Raw genomic sequence first — 19770 nt, forward strand, 5'->3', positions numbered from 1 at the left:
TTTTTCTTTAAATTTTTAAAAAAATACAAATAAAATTAATTTTTTTAATTTATTACTTTGCTTATTTAATTAAACAAAATACTAAAATAATTTTTATTTTAAATTTTTATTTTATTTATATATAAATACTTTAAATCTCAAATTCGATCAACAATCATTACTTAAATACTTATTTCCAATTTAGGTTATGGCGGGCTTCACGTCGCCCCGCATCACGGTGCCGCCCCGCATCACGGTGCCGCCCCGCATCAAGGTGCCGCCCGGTATCGGCATCAAGGTGCCGCCAACTCCGAAGAAGTCGCCCCCTGTAAGCCTCTGATTTTGAAGTAATGTTGTGAGATTTTATCATACTAAGTTTAAGAATGCGATTTGTTGCGTGTTTTCAGAAATATGCCCCCGGAATAGTGAAGAAAGCCTGTAAGTGTTTGTCTGTCTTGTCTGTTTGAATGTTTATTTTGACTGTTTAATAATAATAATAATAAACAAAAACAGATTGCTCGTACATATGCGAAAAGTGTTGTAAAACAAAGGCGTGCACCGGTTTCTGCGAAAATTGCTGCGAGAATCATAGAATCTGCTCTTGTAACAACAACTAGAAGATCCAGCAAGGCGGATCTAAGTGCCCTTTGATTTAAGTAATCAAGTTCCTTTTGTGTCTACTTTGTGTGTGTTTTCGTCTCAACAATTTACTTTCTTGTTTCTGTTTCTCATGATTTAAGTGTACCTGTTTATGTATCTCATTACTGTCATCATCAGATTTGTTGTTCATGTTGTGTTAGATCACAACTTCTTTGACAAATCAATAAAATTCCACTTCCAATTTCATCATAACTGAATCTTCTTTTTGGTTACAATTTCAATCACGGATCTGATATGTCTATGTATTATGATGATTGTGATAATAAAATAAGAAATTGCTGATTAAATTTCTTGTTTCTGCTTCTCATGACTTAAGTACCTGGTATATGTATTGATTTGTATACTCATTTGTCACTCACTGTTTCCAATCTCCTTCTAAGATTAATCATTTATATGATACGATTCTATTGTGAACTTTTAAATTAAAACCCGTTTCATACACTTCTTATATCTTAAACACAACACATTATTATATTAAAAATTTAATAAATTAATTAAAGTTTTATTATTATTAAAATTTTTTATATATGCTAGGTATTAGTAAGGATTTTAGTTTCTTATTCTTTAATTTATTTTTATTATGTTAGATTTTTTGGCCAATGACTCTATAGCCCAAATAGAGAAACAAACTAACACTATCAGAACAAAAAATTGAAAACCCTACTGTTTGTCTCATTGTCTGTCTCTCTCAGTCTCTGTATCCTACATCGACAACGAAACCGACAACGAAACTCACAACGAAACCGACAATGAAACCTGTATAGGCCATGCGGTTGATTGGCCTATCCACAATGAAAGAAGCTTCGATAAAGCTGTAGCCGAAATGCTTGAACATGCTATAAGTTTAGTAGTAAGTAATCCATTCTAGATCCATAAGCATTATTATCGGCTTGTCATCCATCATGAAAGTCATTTTTTTGATGGGATACCATGGGAGAATGTCATAGATTTCATCATTGCTCCGTACTGGAGGTCCAGGCAAGGCTTCCTTCATTCTTTGATATTGGATAAAAGGAGACATCATGCCATCAGGCAGAATTGGCGGTAAACAGTCAGATGTAGATAATTAAGGGGAACTCCTTTTACTCATGGTAGAAGACATACATGAGTTGTTTAGGCCCATTATTGTTTCCGCTAGAATAACACTAGAGGGATCTTTATTGCCTTTTTGCATTTGGTGTGCTATCTCGATAATTCTCGAGGAGGGCTTACCGTTTTCTGGTGTTATAAAGAAATGAGCCAGTTGGATTGACATCGTTATGATGGATGATCCTAGCGTTAGAGAAATCTCTCAATTTCTTATTTCCATCTTAGTCCAAGTTTGGAAATCGATGTATGTCCTTGCGAGGATAGTATCGGATGTGGCTTTGGAGTATCCCTATTCCTCTTGTAAGAGCTTTCCGATGGGAATTGAGTCTGCAAACTTAAATGTATAACATTTTTGTTGTCTGTCATAAGAATAACACGAAATTCCTCTATGATTGGGCACATAGACCTTTCATTGAGAAATAAGCTAGTTTGACAGGGTTCCACCTTCGTTGCATTTCCATCATGAATATGAAATTTACTGTAACGTTTATGAACCTCATGATATGAATGAGGCCAAAAGATCGATAATTCCATTCATTAGCTTGAAAGTTATCAATCCAGGGAACCAGCGCGACATTCGTCAGCATGGACATCGTCTGTGACAATAAATTCAAAACATTTACATACATACGTTTCTTTTGAAAGAAATGAACATGCTCAAGATTAAATCTATAAATTAATTTTCCAAAAAGTTAAAATCAATTCAACTTGTTTGGTTATTCAATTAAAATTGATAATAAAAGAAATTTTGGTTATATAAATTGTGAAGGACATTTTGTCACAATCAAAGCCAAAACTCCTTTAAACACAATCGGTTGATGTTTCACCCATTACGAAGGACACTTTGTCAGAATAGATAGATATAAGTTGTCAATCAGAAAAGCTCCTCTCATGAACAATCCCCAGCTGAATTATGAATTTTCAATCAGTTGTGAAGGTCACTTTGTATAAGACCTCTCCAAAGCCCCATCTGTTGATAGGCACAGTAGGTCATTGTAATGATTCGTAAAACCCTATTTTAATAGGAATCTGTGTAGGTCATTGTCATAACTTATTCCCTCAGAGTAATTTTTATCATTGCTCCCTAAAGAGTGAGTCCTATCTCATGATAGATATCTATGGAAGTCATTATTATGATCAACCTCTAACGGAAAATTACATCTCTTGATGGACATAGCGTGATAATTATCATTATTTCCCAGGAGAGAGTATTTCCCAAGAGAGTTATATCTATTGATAGACATTATCAATCATTGTTATGGTAGGATTATTGTAATGATTCATCCCTAACCAGAGTCCTATTTACTCCCCAACATGCGTGAGACTATTGTGGTAGCCTATCCCCAACAAGATTCAACTCATGAATGATCGTGTGGCGATCTGATTTATGAATCATTGTTATGATTCATCCCCAACATCTGTTTCCGTCCAGATTCTATCTTTGTATCATATTATAAGCTAGGGTACGAATTTCAAAATGTTCAAATCTCGAACCCACGTTTTCCAAAAACGAAGTTTCTTTTATTCAAACTCGGTTCAAGAGGGGCATTTAGTAAGCATAAAAATTTGACACACCCTAATTTATAAATAATATTATTAATGTATAAAAATATTAAGATAATATTTGAATTTTAAATTCAAAATAACCCAAATGAGATTAAAATTAAATTAGGGTTAATTATTGTGATAATTAAACCCTAATTAAAAAAATTAAATAAAAATCCAAAAATAATTTGAGGTTAAAATATTATATTTATTTTATCCAAATTAAACCAAAAAGTAGTTGAAATTATTTAATTAGGATTTTAAACATAAATTATGTATCATTTATGGCTTAAAACAATTAAAACAAATACCCCAAAATATCAAAAAATAAAATAAATGAACATAATTTTTATTTTGTTGTTAAAAATATTTTTGTGTATTAATTTAATGAAGAAAAGCGCAAAAAATGGTTAAAAATTCAATTTCAAATAACACTTTTATTATAAAATATAAACTGATAATCTTGTGTGCCCAAAATTATGTTTAAATATTGTGGTAAGGATTTCAATCATTGGATCAACGCTGAATTTTTATCTAGCACCCATTAACACGCCATTTATCCGACTGTAAAGGAAGTAATGTGCGCTCGGGTCTACATCAGAACAACTAATGAGGACGCTCACCCCGTTAGCCTAGACGCTTAAGCGCCATCGAAATGCCAATGGAACGCAATGACGCATTGTGTTTAAACAAAACAACGTCGTATTGTTCTTCTTCTTCGTGAACGCCGGAAGCCCGCAACCAACGCCGACGACCTTCCAGAAGGATTATCTCCGCCATCTTCCATCCTTAACCCTCCATATTTCACCCATGAGCACGTCTCTACCTCGCCATCATTACCCCGAAGCCTAGAAGTCAAAACATATACTCTACATAGGCTTGTAAGGACGAAACAGAAACGGGGAAGAAGAACTTTGAAAGCCAAATCGAAGTTGAATTCGTCAATGATAACCGACCTAGCTTTGTATAAATAATAGGTATCCTTCTTTCAATCCATCAAATAAAATTCAAACATTACCAGCCTAATTCGAAAAATTGAAGAGCTCCGACGAACAGAATTTTTGTAAATATTGCTTCGACGATCTAAACTTCAATCAAGAGCTCAAAAAAGCTTCATACACATCATTGTAGTGTTCTACAATCGTTGGTAAACTTCTAGACTTACTGTAATTTAAATTGTGATTCAAAATTAGTTTTTTCCAAGTTTGATCGGGTTGATTATATTTAGGGTTCAATTTAGTGTTTTCTTTGTTTGAAACAAATCCCTAGATTATTTATAAGCTTTCTGTCGAAAGAGATTTGATCAATTCAAACTTAATAAAAAAAACCCAAATTTGATTTGAAAATCTGGAAATTTTGAATTTCGTGTTCTTGAGCCTTTTAGGCTTGAATTTTATTCAAATAGTTGCCTAACATATTTCTAAACATATTATGATGATTTCCAAATCATAAAATTAACATCTCAATCATGTTTGATCCAAATGAAATTTTTGAAAAATAAAGTTTGAATTTCGGTTTTGAAAGTTTTTAAGGAGCTGGTATGATATTCTTAGTTGTGTTCGACTAAAATTAGGCCATGAGATGACCTAAATCAAAATTTCCTAAATTGTGCCCTAAAAACAATTTTGAAAAATCAATTGTTATATAGTTCGATTGAACGTGTTTAGGATTAGGGGTTATGATCCCTACATCCATATGATTAGTTGTTAGAAACTTATAGATCATATTTTCATTATCTGTATCAAAAGATACAAAACTGCAATTCTTCATACCAAATGAAGAACACTCGGTCCTCTATGACCGTCTTGTAGGACCGAGTACCGAGAAATTCGACCGAGACCGAGGACCGGTGTTCTTGAGTTAGGACAGAGAATTAAGATCGTTGTTCTTAAGGAAGGGACAAGCCCGAGGAACGAGACTCTTAACCTATGACCGTGAAATACGACCAATTTTTCTACCTTAGGATCGAGGCTCCTTTTAGCCTAGGATCGAGTTTTCTATATTGATTTCGAGCTCCCTTTTAGTCTAGGATCGAGGACCCCTTAACCTAGGACCGAAAAACTAGACCGGTAAACCTGACCTGGGACCAAGTCTCCCAGACCTAGGACCATGTAGTCCGAGTTTAGGACCGAGCCTTCTAAACCCTAAGGCCAACCCTCCGGTCCCTTGACAAAGCGTCCCGAGCTCCGATCCAAACCACCCTAGTCTAGTCCGAGCCCAGATCGGTAAAAAAATGAACCCAAGCCATATGACTCCGATCCTAAGGCCCGTTTGTTCCACTTTTCAAAATCCAAAATTATTTTTATAATTTTAGAACCTCAATCCATTTTCAAATAATCCCGAGAGGTTAGAAAATAATATTTAAATAATTTCGGGATATTTCTCAAACAAATATTTTGGCACAGGCCCCGTTTAGAATTTATTTTTAAATTCTAAATATTTTTCTAATAGTTTTTAGGATTTTTAATCAATCTTATATCAACACAATCACATGTACGCCCTTCTAAATAATTTTACACGATTATTTACGTAATCAAAACATATTCTTATTTAGGACCCCAGACTACTAATTAAAAAAAATAAGTGTTATATATAAATCTTTTGATAGCGACTTTTATAAAATGAATTCGTTCTTTGACGGACGCAGATGACATAGCGCGAAAGCCCTTTCTCGAGTGTAACCAAAATACGAACCCTACATAGAAACTTTAGTAAAATTACATTTATATACGTATATTTATTGATTTTTCTAAAATCATTTGGCAACTCTGTTTTCAAATAAATAATCTCTTAAATTAATTATGTATGATTAATTTAAACCAGATTTCAAATCAGATTATTGTTTGATCATAGCAAATCCCCAGATTATTAAAATTTGAATAAAATTAATTTTATTTACATAATTAATTTGAAAATTAACCATGTACTGCCAAATCTTAAAAAAGCATTGTTTTAAAAAAAAAAGATACATGTAACGCAAACTAAAGTTGAAACGTATCGAACCGAGCCACATCGGGTCTCCCCGTATTGCCACGTATCGTCCAAACACGTGTTAAACTACGGGTGACGATTCCTGGGGTTACAATGCTCATATTGTATATAGTGTATTTTCATTCAAAAGTTAGTATATGTATCTATTTATTATTAATATAATTATTTTTGGAAATTAAAATTTTAAATGTAAATACTTATGTTTATTATAGGAGAAACATTTTTGAGTATATATTTGGAAAGTTTAACCAAGAAAATATTAATTAATTAATGTTTTTAGATAAGTATATTTTTTAAATATCTAATAAAATATTATTTATATGAAATGAAATAAAATAATTATATATATATATTATTTATATTGTCATAACACTATTTACAAGTCTCCTTAATAATTTTATACATTTCTTTTAACCCAACTCTTAAATTATCTTAAACGAGCTTTGGTTTAACTTGCTCTCGCTCTTCTTGCATCTCACGCTAGTCACTCTATTTGTCAATGATTGCATAGGTTCGAACCGACTGACGAATTATCGGATCCTCCTCTAGGGTGAAATGCCCGTGGTTGAGCTCCATCGACAACTGCTTGCACGATCGAAGCCAACAAGAATTTGTCGTTTGGCCCAGAATTCTAATCATTGGCAAGTTCTTAGGACCTTGAAAATTACCTATAACAAATCATCTAAAAGAGCATAAACATATAAAATAGTATGGAAAATCAAATTCCATAACCTTTAATCTTTTGATAATTTATTGTTTAAACATTAAATAAAGAGGATATAATATTATACCTTCTATCCTTTGATTTAGTCTTGAATATGCGCTATTTCTATAAATTTTTAAGAAACAAAGATGTGTCCAAACAAAGAATCAAATATGTGTCCAAACAACTCATTAACATCTCACATCGTAAATGGAGAACTAAAATCATGATACATATGATAGAATCTATGCGAAACATAATGTCTGAAATATTAATACTTGAGAATCTAGCTAAACATATTGATAGCCTATGTTTTGTACTTCTTCACTAATAAATGTTTATAGAGATAAAAGAGAAAGAAACACATTAGAGGAATACAATTAAAGATGTGGACAATATATTGCTTAGGATAAGTGAAACACATATTTATAATCAATATTAGGGTTTTCTTTCCCAACATGCGCATGAGTCTAATTCGGTCCAACTTTGGGCGCATGGACCTTTTGGCCCAACCTTTGAGTGCATTGTACCCTTAAGTGTTTTACTTTTATACTTTGTTAAATTATATATTAGGTGCTTTACCATTCATAAATCTCAACTAATTAAAATTAGAAGAAGTTGATTATCACCACTCTAAAAGATGTAGCGAGTAGGTTAAATGTTTAAAATTGAAAGTTATGATTTATGCTTAATTCATTTAAATCGAGTATATTGATTAATAAGGTTGTTCTCTAATTTTGTTTTTGGAATAAAAGAGAGCTAGCATGACATCTCTACAGCCATGAACCCTCGCTTAAACTCAAAGCGCTTCCAGATGAAATTGAACCTGTGACCTTTTGGTCTCTTAAGCCAAGGTTGTTCACTAAATTATTTAAATACAAAATAAAAATATAGAAGTCGAGTATGAAATTATGTAGTACATTCTTTAAAGGAACTAGCATGTAGCTTGTGCATTTTCCACAAGTAATGACACAAAAAACCGTGAAAAAGAAATTACGAATAACATTTATAATTTTATTTTTAACCGTTTTAAATTGATAGGCGGGTAAACCCACAGTCCGACCCAAATATCCATTTACTCTCACATATATATCCAAATTAACCGTAGTTCTCGACCCGGACACTTTGAAAATTAAGCATTATTATATATATTAGTTAGTTAAAAAGTTGAACTTATATTGTTAAGAATATCCCGCGCTCATCAAATTTGGTGTTTAATTTAAAATATAAAGTCTTATTAGCCTAATTGGTTAAGATGTTGTACTTATTTTGCTAGGTTGCAAGTTTAAAACATACCTATAACATTTTTAATTTTATTTATAACCGTTTTAAATTTATGAACGGGTCAACTCACAATCCGACCAAAAGTATCCATTTACTCTCACATATATATCAAAATTAACCACAGCTCTCGACCCAGCAATCCGTACACTTTGAAAATTAAGTATCATTATTTATATATATATTTATATATATTTGATTTTAAAAATAATCTATTATATATATATATATATATATATATATATATATTTGATTTTAAAAAAAAATTATTATATATTTTAATGATTAACCATATTCTCAATTTAAACATGTATTTTAAATTAAGATCATGAATTTGTAGTAATACAAACTTTATATGCTAAAAAAACAAAACTGACTTAAAATAAATTGACAATTGTTTTATAGCTTTTTTTACTAAATAAAATTATTTACTTTTAAACAAATATCAAATAATTTTTTACTTTTTATTTTATAAATCTAATCCTAAATAACTGTAATAATATGTCACTTTGAAAAAAAGTATATTTTATTATTATCTTTTGAGATATAAATTAAGAATTTTTAATATATATATATATATATATATATATAAATATATAAAAAAAGGTATATTTCATTATTATCTTTTAGATATACATGAAATTATTTTAATATATATCTAATTATTTTTCTAAAAGTGAATTCTCCAAACTTTAAAGATTTACATAATCTACATCACCTATACATTTTTATTTTCTTATAAATGGACATCAAATTTTGCATTATTGACAAAGTTATATAAAAACTAAGTGTAGTGAAACTAAAACAAAATTTGATATGAAATTTGTATCACTAGTTGGATTGATTTTTTTACTTCTATTGAGTATTTCAGGTATTTTCTTTCTTATCTTTAGAAGTTAATAGATAGATAGGACGGTAAACCAATAAATAACTTCGAGATTTAATTTTGTTTACTAAACTAATTTTATTTTTATGATTTAGCTATGAAAATCATAAATGTGAATTCTCATCGTATATATAAAATGTTTAATATTGTTTGAAAACTCTTTTTTTTCATTTTAGGAAATGATAATTCGATGGTCGATGCAAAATTCATAAGAATTTGTTTTTGGAACCCAGGACATTGTAGTGACGCTGCTTGTAAGACTGAATGTCAAAAATATCTCAAAAACAATGATGCAAATGGACTATGTGCGGAATATAATTTGGTTTGTCATTGCTATTTCTAATCCATAGTCACTTTATCTATTGTTTCCTAAATAATTAAATTTCTTTCAATCATTTGCAATAAAACTTATAAATGATCCTTTTAGTCAAAATTGTGGATGTTGTGTTCAAATTATTATTTCTTACTTGTGAACAACAAATCATGACTATTTTAATGAAATAATATTTCTCTTACATATAATTCAACATTGTTTTATTAATTATTCATTTAATAAAAGTGTTTTAATATAAAAAAGAAGAAGTTAGTCATTTATTAGAAATATCTAAAATAATAAGATTTAATAACACAACCAACACCTTATAAAATCAAGTGTGACAATTTTTAGGCGATAACAATGAATAATTACAATTTTGGACCATTAGAAAATGATACAGTTTGAGTTAACCACAAATAAATATAATTATTTTCTTGTGTGATACACTTTAAGGGCTTCTTTTAATGGAATCAATTTTATAATATAGCATAGTGATTCTCTATGCTTTATTTTATCCATGCTAACACTTCTCATAAAGCAAATTTTATAACACAATCTCACATTGAAAAAAAGTAATGTAGGGATAATAAGATTAATTTCTATCTTAAATTTTTGCTTAAACAAGAATTATCAGCAAAATGATAGTATGGTCAAAAATAGTACTATCAAATTTTAAATTAATTGTTACATATAAATTATATATAGAGATGCATCAGATTTAACAATCACGACTTTTCAAATAAACATGTATGAGAAATATTTTCTAAACACTATTCTAAATAATAAAACATATAAATAATATGAAATGGTTCAAGTTTGATTCAACTAATTCAGTTGTAAGTGATATATATATATATATATATATATATATGAGGAAAGGAAGAACTTAAACTTCTAAGGCTTGCTTGATATTGACTTCTGGGTTTTATTTTTATCAAAATCACATATATATACTAAATCTACCTTTTTCTCTATTTAATAATTCATTTACATATTATAATATCTTTTTATTTTTATAAATTTAAAAATTAAAAAACTCATTTCAAAATTAAAGAAATCTTAAAATTAATAAAAATGGACAATGTTGAGTCAAGACCTATTTCTAAAAATAAATTCAAATACAAATTTCCAAACCAAAATAAAACAAAGGTTAGACGAAATACTTAATATAAGTTAACATGCTTTTTATCGAAAAAATATTTTTCAAAAACCTATACTACCATTAAAAGAATGAAACTCAAAAAACTAAGAAAATGATTTTTACCTTATTAATAGATGTTATACACCTCATTCATCCTAAATTTTCTTTTCATATTTTGTTCAGTTGTTTTTACTCATTTAAATTTTGATTAAGTAATGTCTTTATTTCGATTGTGTACTTTCGGAAGGATTTGGACCGGGTATAAATAAATCTTCCTTGACAAAACGTAGTTGATCATGATTCAAATTATTAATGATCAGTACATAGTTAGAGTTGATATTTTTTAATTTCAGTTGAAGATTATGCATGGTCTTTCGGCTTGTTTCAATTAGTGGTGGGGATACTACAATATTTCTTAAAAAGATGAAGAAATTTTTTAAGAATCTTATATTGTTTTAGCTTTACTTTATAAATTTAATTGTTGTCTTGTACTATATTTGGCTTTTTACTTATATATATATATATATATATATATATATATATATATAATTTCTCAATTTAATTTTAATAATTTTTTATTAAATAATGTTTTTTTTCTTAAAAAACATTTAAAATGAATTTTTTGAAACTTAATTATAACTAATCCAATTGAATAATTTTCTCTTAAGTTTAATAATTTTAGAAGACCTTCTTTTCAATTGAATTTAGATCCTTTTAGTGCACAATAAAATGAATTTAATTAATGTATTTTTAGTGGGGTATTTTTTATATATACTGTTCACATATTAAAGGACAATTATACTATATATAGTATTAAACATTAAAAACTCAAAATTAAGCGAGATTTAGATAATTGTAAATGAGTAAATCTAAGTTTTCTAAACAAAATTGAAATTGAGTTATATTTACATTAAAATCTAAAATTTTCAAATTTGAAATTTATAAGGAATTTATTTGGTTTCCTAAAAAACTGTAAATAGAATTTTAAGTTGAATCATGACTTATTTTTAGATTGTTTATATTGTATATTTATTGGGAATTTATATTTTATAACATTTACCATCAAAATCACAATTATGTTTTTTTAAATTATTAAAAGTTAATAGTGAGAGTGTTGAATTATAAATATTTTCATAAAAGATGTATATCAAAAATTGAAAATTTAATAATTGTTTAATTTTATTTTCTTATAAATTGACATCAATAACAATGCCATTTTTCTACTTTTTATTGTAATCATTTTAAAATTTGATTGCATATGATTGATAATTATAACAAAATATCACTTTAAAAAAATATATCATATATATTTATTTATTTATTTAATTTTCAAAATATAAAATAATGTTTTTTAAATATAGCTAATTATTTAGGAAAGAGAATTTTTAGAATCTTGAAGTATATATCTAATAACTGGAATTCATCTATACATTTGTTTTTTCTTATAAATGTTCACTTTTGTAATGTTTTTGTCAATCTTATACATATATATAATTTTCTCATAATTCTTTTAAAATCATATATTTATATTGAAATATATATTATTTGAATACTAAATATATATTTAGATAGTTAATAAAATAATTAATGAAAGAGTAAAAGAGTTACACAAAATTTATTTTAAATTATAAATATATATTTAAGTTATATGATAAATTCAATAATTAAAGAAGAGATAATTAAATAATATATTGGAATTTTTATCAACTAGCCTGCAAAATATTAAAATTATGTAATATTTTATAATATTAATAATTCCAATATCATAAATTATGTTAATATTGTATTTTATTTTAATTTTTGTTCCAAAATTTTGCATGCTTTTGTTGTAATTTATGTTCATATTCTATATAGTGTATTTTCATTCAAAAGTTAATATATGTATATCTATTTATTATTAATTTAATTATTTTTTGGAAATTAAAAATTTAAATGTAAATACTTATGTTTTTTATAGGAGAAACATTTTTGAGAATATATTTGGAAAGTTTAACCGAGAAAATATTAATAAATGTTTTTCGATAAGTATATTTTTTAAATATCTAATAAAATATTATCTATATGAAATAAAATAAAATAATTATATATATATATATATATATTATTTACATATATTGTCATAACACTATTTACAAGTCTCATTAATAATTTCATATGTTTCTTTTAACCCAGTTCTTAAATTATCTTAAATAAGTTAATAAATAAAATAAACATTATCTTTGATTATTTTGATGATTAACCATATTCTCAATTTAAACATATATGCTAAAAAATAAAAGTGGCTTAAAATAAATTGACATTTGTTTATAGCTTTTTTTACTAAATAAAATTATTTACTTTTAAAAAAATATCAAATATTTTTTTACTTTTTTATTTTATAAATCTAATCATAAATAATTGTAATAATATGTCACTTTACAAAAGTATATTTTATTATTATCTTTTGAGATATAAAGTCGGAATTTTTAATATATATGTATATATCTAAAAAAAAACTTTTAAGATTAGTTGGTTTCATTTTAAATCTTGTCTTTCTGTTTGTTTGGAGTCATTATTATGTTTTTTTTTGCTAAAGATATATATAGTATTAATTCTTTCTTAATTTAGTCAATTTGATTACATATCCACAGCTATGATTACCTAAAAACTTGAATTAGTCAAAAATAAAGTTCAAACATCATCTGAATTTTAACTCATACAAAAACTTAATCCCAAAACATGAGATGGAATGAAGCTCATGTCTTACTTTTGAGTTGTATTTGTTTGTTCTTAATAACAAATCATGTCATGACTTGAAAAAAATGTTTTTCTTTGAATGTTTCACCATAATTTCTGTGTTATGAAATAAATTAAATAATTCCTTTCAAGAAATAACTCAAGTTTAAATGCTACTTGAGGATGTTACATTGAATTCTTTTTGGATTTATTTATTATTATTTTCCTCTTTTAATGATTTTGTGTATGTTCTTGTTTTAAATGCTTGCTTCTACTGAGTTCTTTAGTTTCTGCACTTCCACTTTGGCACGGCTTATCACAATTAATTTAAAATTTTGTTTACATAAATAATTAATTTTAAAAATTATCAAAATATAATGCAAGTGAATTTAATTGCATTTACTATAAAAAGTGTGATTGAACTTTTTAAACTTAAAAGATTTTGATTGCATTTGATATAAAAAGTGTAATTAATTTTTTTAACTTAAAATGTATAGAAGTGTAAAAATTATTTTTTGACAACACTTATATGCCATATTTTATTTTATCATTTTTACTTTACCATACCAAATATGTATATTTATTGAGCACACTGGAAAAAAATTTCCGGTATATATATCATTTATAACTAAAGGAAATACAAACGTAGATAAATGCAACTCAGTTGTGAGTAATTTAAAGCTATTTCCAAATAAGATTATAAATTTTTTTTTTTTTTTTTTTTTTTGGGATAAGCCTAGCAAATTCTCTAACTAGGAAACCTATTTACTAAAAGAATAAGATATTTAAATAAAATTTATTGACAATTTTTATTTGTTTATGAACTCAAATCTAAAAAAAACAATATTTTTACAAAAACTTAAAAAAGAAAATACATAACTGAGCAGCCCAAAATTCAAGCGGCTCTCAGAATATACAGTTGTCACGAAACTAAGAAACACTCGTGAAGAACTTCATCACCTTGTCTACAAAGGTTAATTTTTATAATATATATATATATATATATATATATATATATATATATATCAATTAAGATTCTTTTTAAACCACTTTGTTAAGGTAAAAAATAAAAAGTTTAAATTAAGACATTTTAAAATTTTTTTTTTTTGGAAAAACGACTTAGGCGTCATTTTCATTAAAAATTTTCGAAAATGAAAAAAAAACCACGAGTTTAAGAGATTATTCTAGACAGGCCTAGAATGATTTTGAAGTCGTAACATTCTGAATAAAAGCTAAAAAGCTAAAAATGTAAATGAATTATCTGATTACAATTCTTTCAATTCTAGTGAGTTTAAAAAATGGTAAATTCCAGTTCCTACAGATATTCCAGTTCTGCTCCGTGCTTGGAATTCTTGTCCACGTTCCCGCGAGGGCGCTGCAATCCGATACAATATCTTTCCATAACTCTTCAACGCTCCTGCGGGTTCTTCCATATACCCTTGTATTCCGTTCTTTCCAAATGTTATACACCACTGCTCCAAAGCCGCACTTGAACACGCTTGTTGCAAATCTATTTCCCTTGACTTTGAGTAATGTTGCGTCTTTGATTTCATTCAATTCGCTCGGGAAACTAATCAGCTCCAAACTTTTATAGAATCTGTCCCAAAGCTCTGAAGCAATACAAGAGCTCCCGAATAGTTGATCTATTATTTCTTCATTTCCTCTACATAGAAGACAACTCGTGTCAGGGATGCTCATATACTTGCTGATACGATCACGAGTGCCGAGTCTTTCCCAGAAGGCGAGCCATAGAATGAACTGGTGTTTAGGGATAATCTTCGTTGACCATACAAGAGGAGCCCATTCTACAATTTGTGTTTTTTCCCGGGTTACCTCCCATATTTTCTTCGATACCAGCTTCTCATTGTCCCCAGCTTTCCATTCATGAATATCCGGTCTGTCGTGTAGTTGTATGTTACTTATATGATCAAGTATCCTCTGTCCTTCTGGATTTCTTCTCAAGAGTAAGTCCCAATTTCCGTCTTTAATGTCACTAATTTTCGTTTCTGTGCATTTCCTTCTGATGCGGGTATTTTGAAACTCCTCCTTGTGGATGATATGCTGGTTTTCGAACCAGGGGTCGTTCCAGAATAGAGTGTCTTTCTCGTCCCCTAGCCGGATGTCATAAAGATCTGCAATATCGCTTCATAGTTTAAGAATTTTTTTTAGAGACCAGCTCATACCTTCATGAATTTTGCATGTTCAGATGCTGGTTTCGTATTTCATAAACCTCGTATGCACCCATTTGATCTATAGTGACTCCTAATTGCGCTCCAAAGCCCACAGATGTTTGAAGGTGAGAGCTTTATTTCACTCGATACAGTTCTTCAAGCCGATGCCTCCCTCATCCTTCGGTTTGCAAAGAGCGGTCAATTTGACTTTTTTTCCTCCTCTTCTGCTAATGCCCTAGATAAAGTTGCTCATTAGTGTATTAAACTCCTTCATTACCTTCTTCGGAATGACCATTTTTTGCGCTCAGTAGACAACTATGCCCATGACCACGGTTTTGATAAGTTCGATCCTCCCTGCATAAGAAAGTTTTTTCGCTGCCCAACCAGATATCGTGTTTTTTACCTTTTCAATTAGCGGCTTGCAGTGTGAGATCTCGATCTGCTTCGCGGTTAATGGAATTCCTAAGTACCTTACGGGAAAACTGTCTTCCTTGATGCCCATGATGTTGAAGATGTCCTGCTTCTTTTCGTCATTCACGCCTCCATAAAATGCCACACATTTTTACTTTCATTAATAGTTAAACCTGTAACCTCAAACATTTTTTTAAAATTATTCTATAGTATATATTGTGTACATGGCTAATTAATACATTAGATTTTGTGACTTTATGTACTACTTTATAGATATCACGTAATATTCTCAGTTTCAATTGTGTCAAACAAGACTATTACTGGTAAACAATCGATCTTTACCGACGGTATTTACCGAATGTTTTCTAAATCCTTAGGAATTAATCCTGAGAGGAACAAATATTTCGGTATTAAAAATAGATTCCTAGAGGGGTGTAAAACCTCCGGGTTTACTAATTAGTACCGAAAGTTTTGTAGAACTTTCGGTTTTGACTTCCAAAAAAACCAAAAATAATTCTAAGTGTTGGAGGTGGGTTAATTGCGAAGGTTTTTAAAAAAACTTTCGGTTTTATATTTCCTGAAATTTTTAATTGCGAAGGTTTTCCAATAAACTTTCGGTTTTAACACATCCCAAAAAATGAAAAAATATTCTAAGTTTGAGTATGATTAATTGCGAAGATTATTCAAAGAACCTTCGGTTTTACCTTTTCCTGAAATTCTTAATTGCGAAGGTTTTCTAATAAACCTTCGGTTTTGATTCATCCCAAAACAATTAAAAATAATTCTAAGTTTGGTGATGGTTATTTCCGAAGTTTTTTCAATAAACCTTCGGTTTTGACTAATATCAAAACCGAAAGTAATATGAAAACCTTCGGTAACTACCTTTATAAATACAAACCCTAACCCTTCTCTTTTTCATTCACCTCTCTCCTTTCTCTCTCTTTCGTTCGCGCCGTAGCCGCCTCCGCCTCTTCCCTTCTTCTTCTTCTTGCATTCGTCGCTGATCCATGTTAGATTTATTTTGTTTTGTTAATTATTAGATTTAGATTTATTACCGGTTAGTTTTATATTAACTAGATTTATGCTAGTTTAGATTATTTGTTTGGTAGTTTGATTTAGATTTGTTATTGTTTAGATTAGATTTAGGTTAGTTTATATTATATTTTGTTTGTTAAATATATATATGATTTTGTTAAATGTATGATATATTTTGATTATTGTGTTTGATTTAAGTTATATTAGATTTGGATTAGGGTTATTTTGTTTGATTAATATATATGAAATTTATTTCGGATGAGTGATTCATGGAAAAATATTCGGCGTACACTAGAGAAACTATCCCGGCCATACCAGAATTTGATAGCAGCATCAAAATCTGCGGAAGAGGCGAGACAAATATCGTTGGAATTGGAGCAAATCCGATTGAGGGACGAAAAGAGCTCAATTAGTTACTGAACTAAAAGCGAATAATGCTCATATGAAGCAAAAACCGGAGAATCTCGAACAACAAGTTGATTATTTTAAGAAGCATAATCAACCACCCCTCCCCCTTCATCTACTAATTAGTAGATTTTAGTGTTTAATTTATTATGTGTAATCTTTTACGTTCGAACTGATGTAATATTTGGTGTGTTTTAAATTATGATTTTTTATTATCTTTTGGTTTATTAATGTGGTTTATGATTTTTTTTCCTTTATTAACGAGTTATTTTAGAAAATTATAGAACATGTTTGATTTATATTTTTGTCAAAAAAAATATGGTAATTGCGAAAATTATTCAAAGAACCCTCGCTTTTAATTGGTAATTGTGAAAGTTTATTGAAAAACTCTTGCTTTTGACCCAGGGTATTTGCGAAAGTTTTATTGAAAACTTTCGCTTTTGACCCTTACCCAAAAAAATCTGAAATTTTTCTAAGTGTTGGGAAGGTATTTGCGAAAGTTTTCAAATAAGCTTTCGCTTTTGAACCTTCCCCAAAAAATTTGAAATTTTTCTAAGTGTTGGGAAGGGGTATTTGCGAAAGTTTTATTGAAAACTTACGTTTTTGACCCTTCCCCAAAAAAATAGGAAAATTTTCTAAGTTATGGGAATGGGTATTTGCGAAAGTTTATTTGAAAACTTTCGCTTTTGACCCCTCTCCAAAAATATCTGAGAGTTTTCTAAGTGTTGTGAAGGGGTATTTGTGAAAGTTTTATTGAAAACTTTCGATTTTGACCCTTCCCCAAAAAAATCTGAGATTTTTCCAAGTGTTGTGAAAGGGTATTTATGAAAGTTTATTTCAAAACTTTCCCTTTTGACCCTTCCCCAAAAAATCTGAAATTTTTCTAAGTGTTGGGAAGGGTATTTGCGAATGTTTATTTGAAAACATTCGCTTTTGACCCCTCCCCAAAAACATCGTAGATTTTTCTAAGTGTTGGGAAGGGGTATTTGCGAAAGTTTTATTGAAAACTTTCGCTTTTGACCCTTCCCCAAAAAATCTGAAACTTTTCTAAGTGTTGGGAAGAAGTATTTGCGAAAGTTTTCAAATAAACTTTCGCTTTTGAGCCTTCCTAAAAAACATTTTGCTTAAGGTCAGGACCGAGAGTTTTATGTATAACTTTCGGAAATAGCTATCAAAACTGAAAGTTATACCATTAACTTTTGGTTTTACCACTTCATAATTTGTTAAATTAATTGGTTTTTCACCTACTAATCTAGACTCCTAACTAATCTAATCAAGTGTGTGTTGTTTTTTAAAAATTAAGATTGTATTTAATGTTAAAATGTTTATGATTGTGTTTGATTATATAAAAAAGTGTATATGTATGTTTGTGTTTGACGATCATATGAATGTGTATAAAGTTTGATCATATGGATTATGTAATGTTTTAAGGTTATCAAATGTGTTAAATTAATGTTGTTCAAAGTCATTAGAAGGTGAAAAATCAATTAATTTAACAATTTAGGGTTAGAATTGAATTGGATTTTGTATAATTAGATTTTAGGTTAGAATTTATTTAGGTTAGAATTGAATTGGATTTTGTATGAATTGGATTTTAGGTATGAATTGAATTGTTTGAATTTTGTTAGATTTGGTTTTTATATTATTGATTGATTTGGTTTGATTAGGTTATTTTATGTTCAATAATTTAGTTTGATTTTGTTGGATTTGGTTTTATTATTGTTTGTTTAGGTGGAATTTTGGTTGGATAAAGTTAGATTATGTTGAATTTTGGTTGGAAAATGTTATATTATGTTGAATTTTGGTTGGATAATGATAAATTATGTTAGAATTATGTAAGCCTAATTAATTTAGACAAAGTTAAGTAAATAATAATGCGGATTGTTTTCCATTTTATTAGAAAGATTGAAGTACCCGATAAAAGTTGGATGACATTACGCTGAGATCATCCAGATTACGAGGAAGGTGTTGACAAATTCCTCGAGTTTGCTGTTAGGAATACATCCCGACAAAAAGTGAAATGTCCTTGCGTGAAATACTTGAACACACCGTTTATAGAAATAGACGATGTGAAAACTCACCTCATCATTTATGGAATAAATGTTCATTATGAGTACTGGTATTATCATGGAGAAAAGAGACGTACTACTCACGTGGTTAATGACGATGTCGATAAAGATGTTGATGACTTCGATGATGATGATGATGATCAGTCAGATGATTCCGTGCCGGAATTCAATGATTCGAGAACGGAGATGAATAATACAGTTAATGAAGAGGTCAATGAAGAATGTTATATGCACGATTTTATAAATGATATGTTCTCCAACGTTAATGATGTCCCGAACAACCATGAACAAGTTGAAGATGCGCAAAGATTTTATAAATTGCTTGATGATTCCAAACGGCCATTGTATGAAGGTGCTCGAATAACGAAATCAT

The 19770-nt window shown here is 28.7% G+C and overlaps 1 long non-coding RNA gene across 1 annotated transcript; it reads left to right on the forward strand.

Moving 5' to 3' along the window:
• The first annotated feature begins 223 nt into the window (after positions 1 to 223).
• On the forward strand, positions 224 to 831 carry LOC124909758. The gene is made up of 3 exons (XR_007096398.1): positions 224 to 307; positions 387 to 417; positions 493 to 831. It is a non-coding gene; the product is annotated as an uncharacterized LOC124909758 (long non-coding RNA).
• The last annotated feature ends 18939 nt before the right edge of the window (positions 832 to 19770 follow it).

The sequence above is a fragment of the Impatiens glandulifera genome, chromosome 1, assembly GCF_907164915.1.
Source record: "Impatiens glandulifera chromosome 1, dImpGla2.1, whole genome shotgun sequence".
NCBI lineage: Eukaryota > Viridiplantae > Streptophyta > Magnoliopsida > Ericales > Balsaminaceae > Impatiens > Impatiens glandulifera.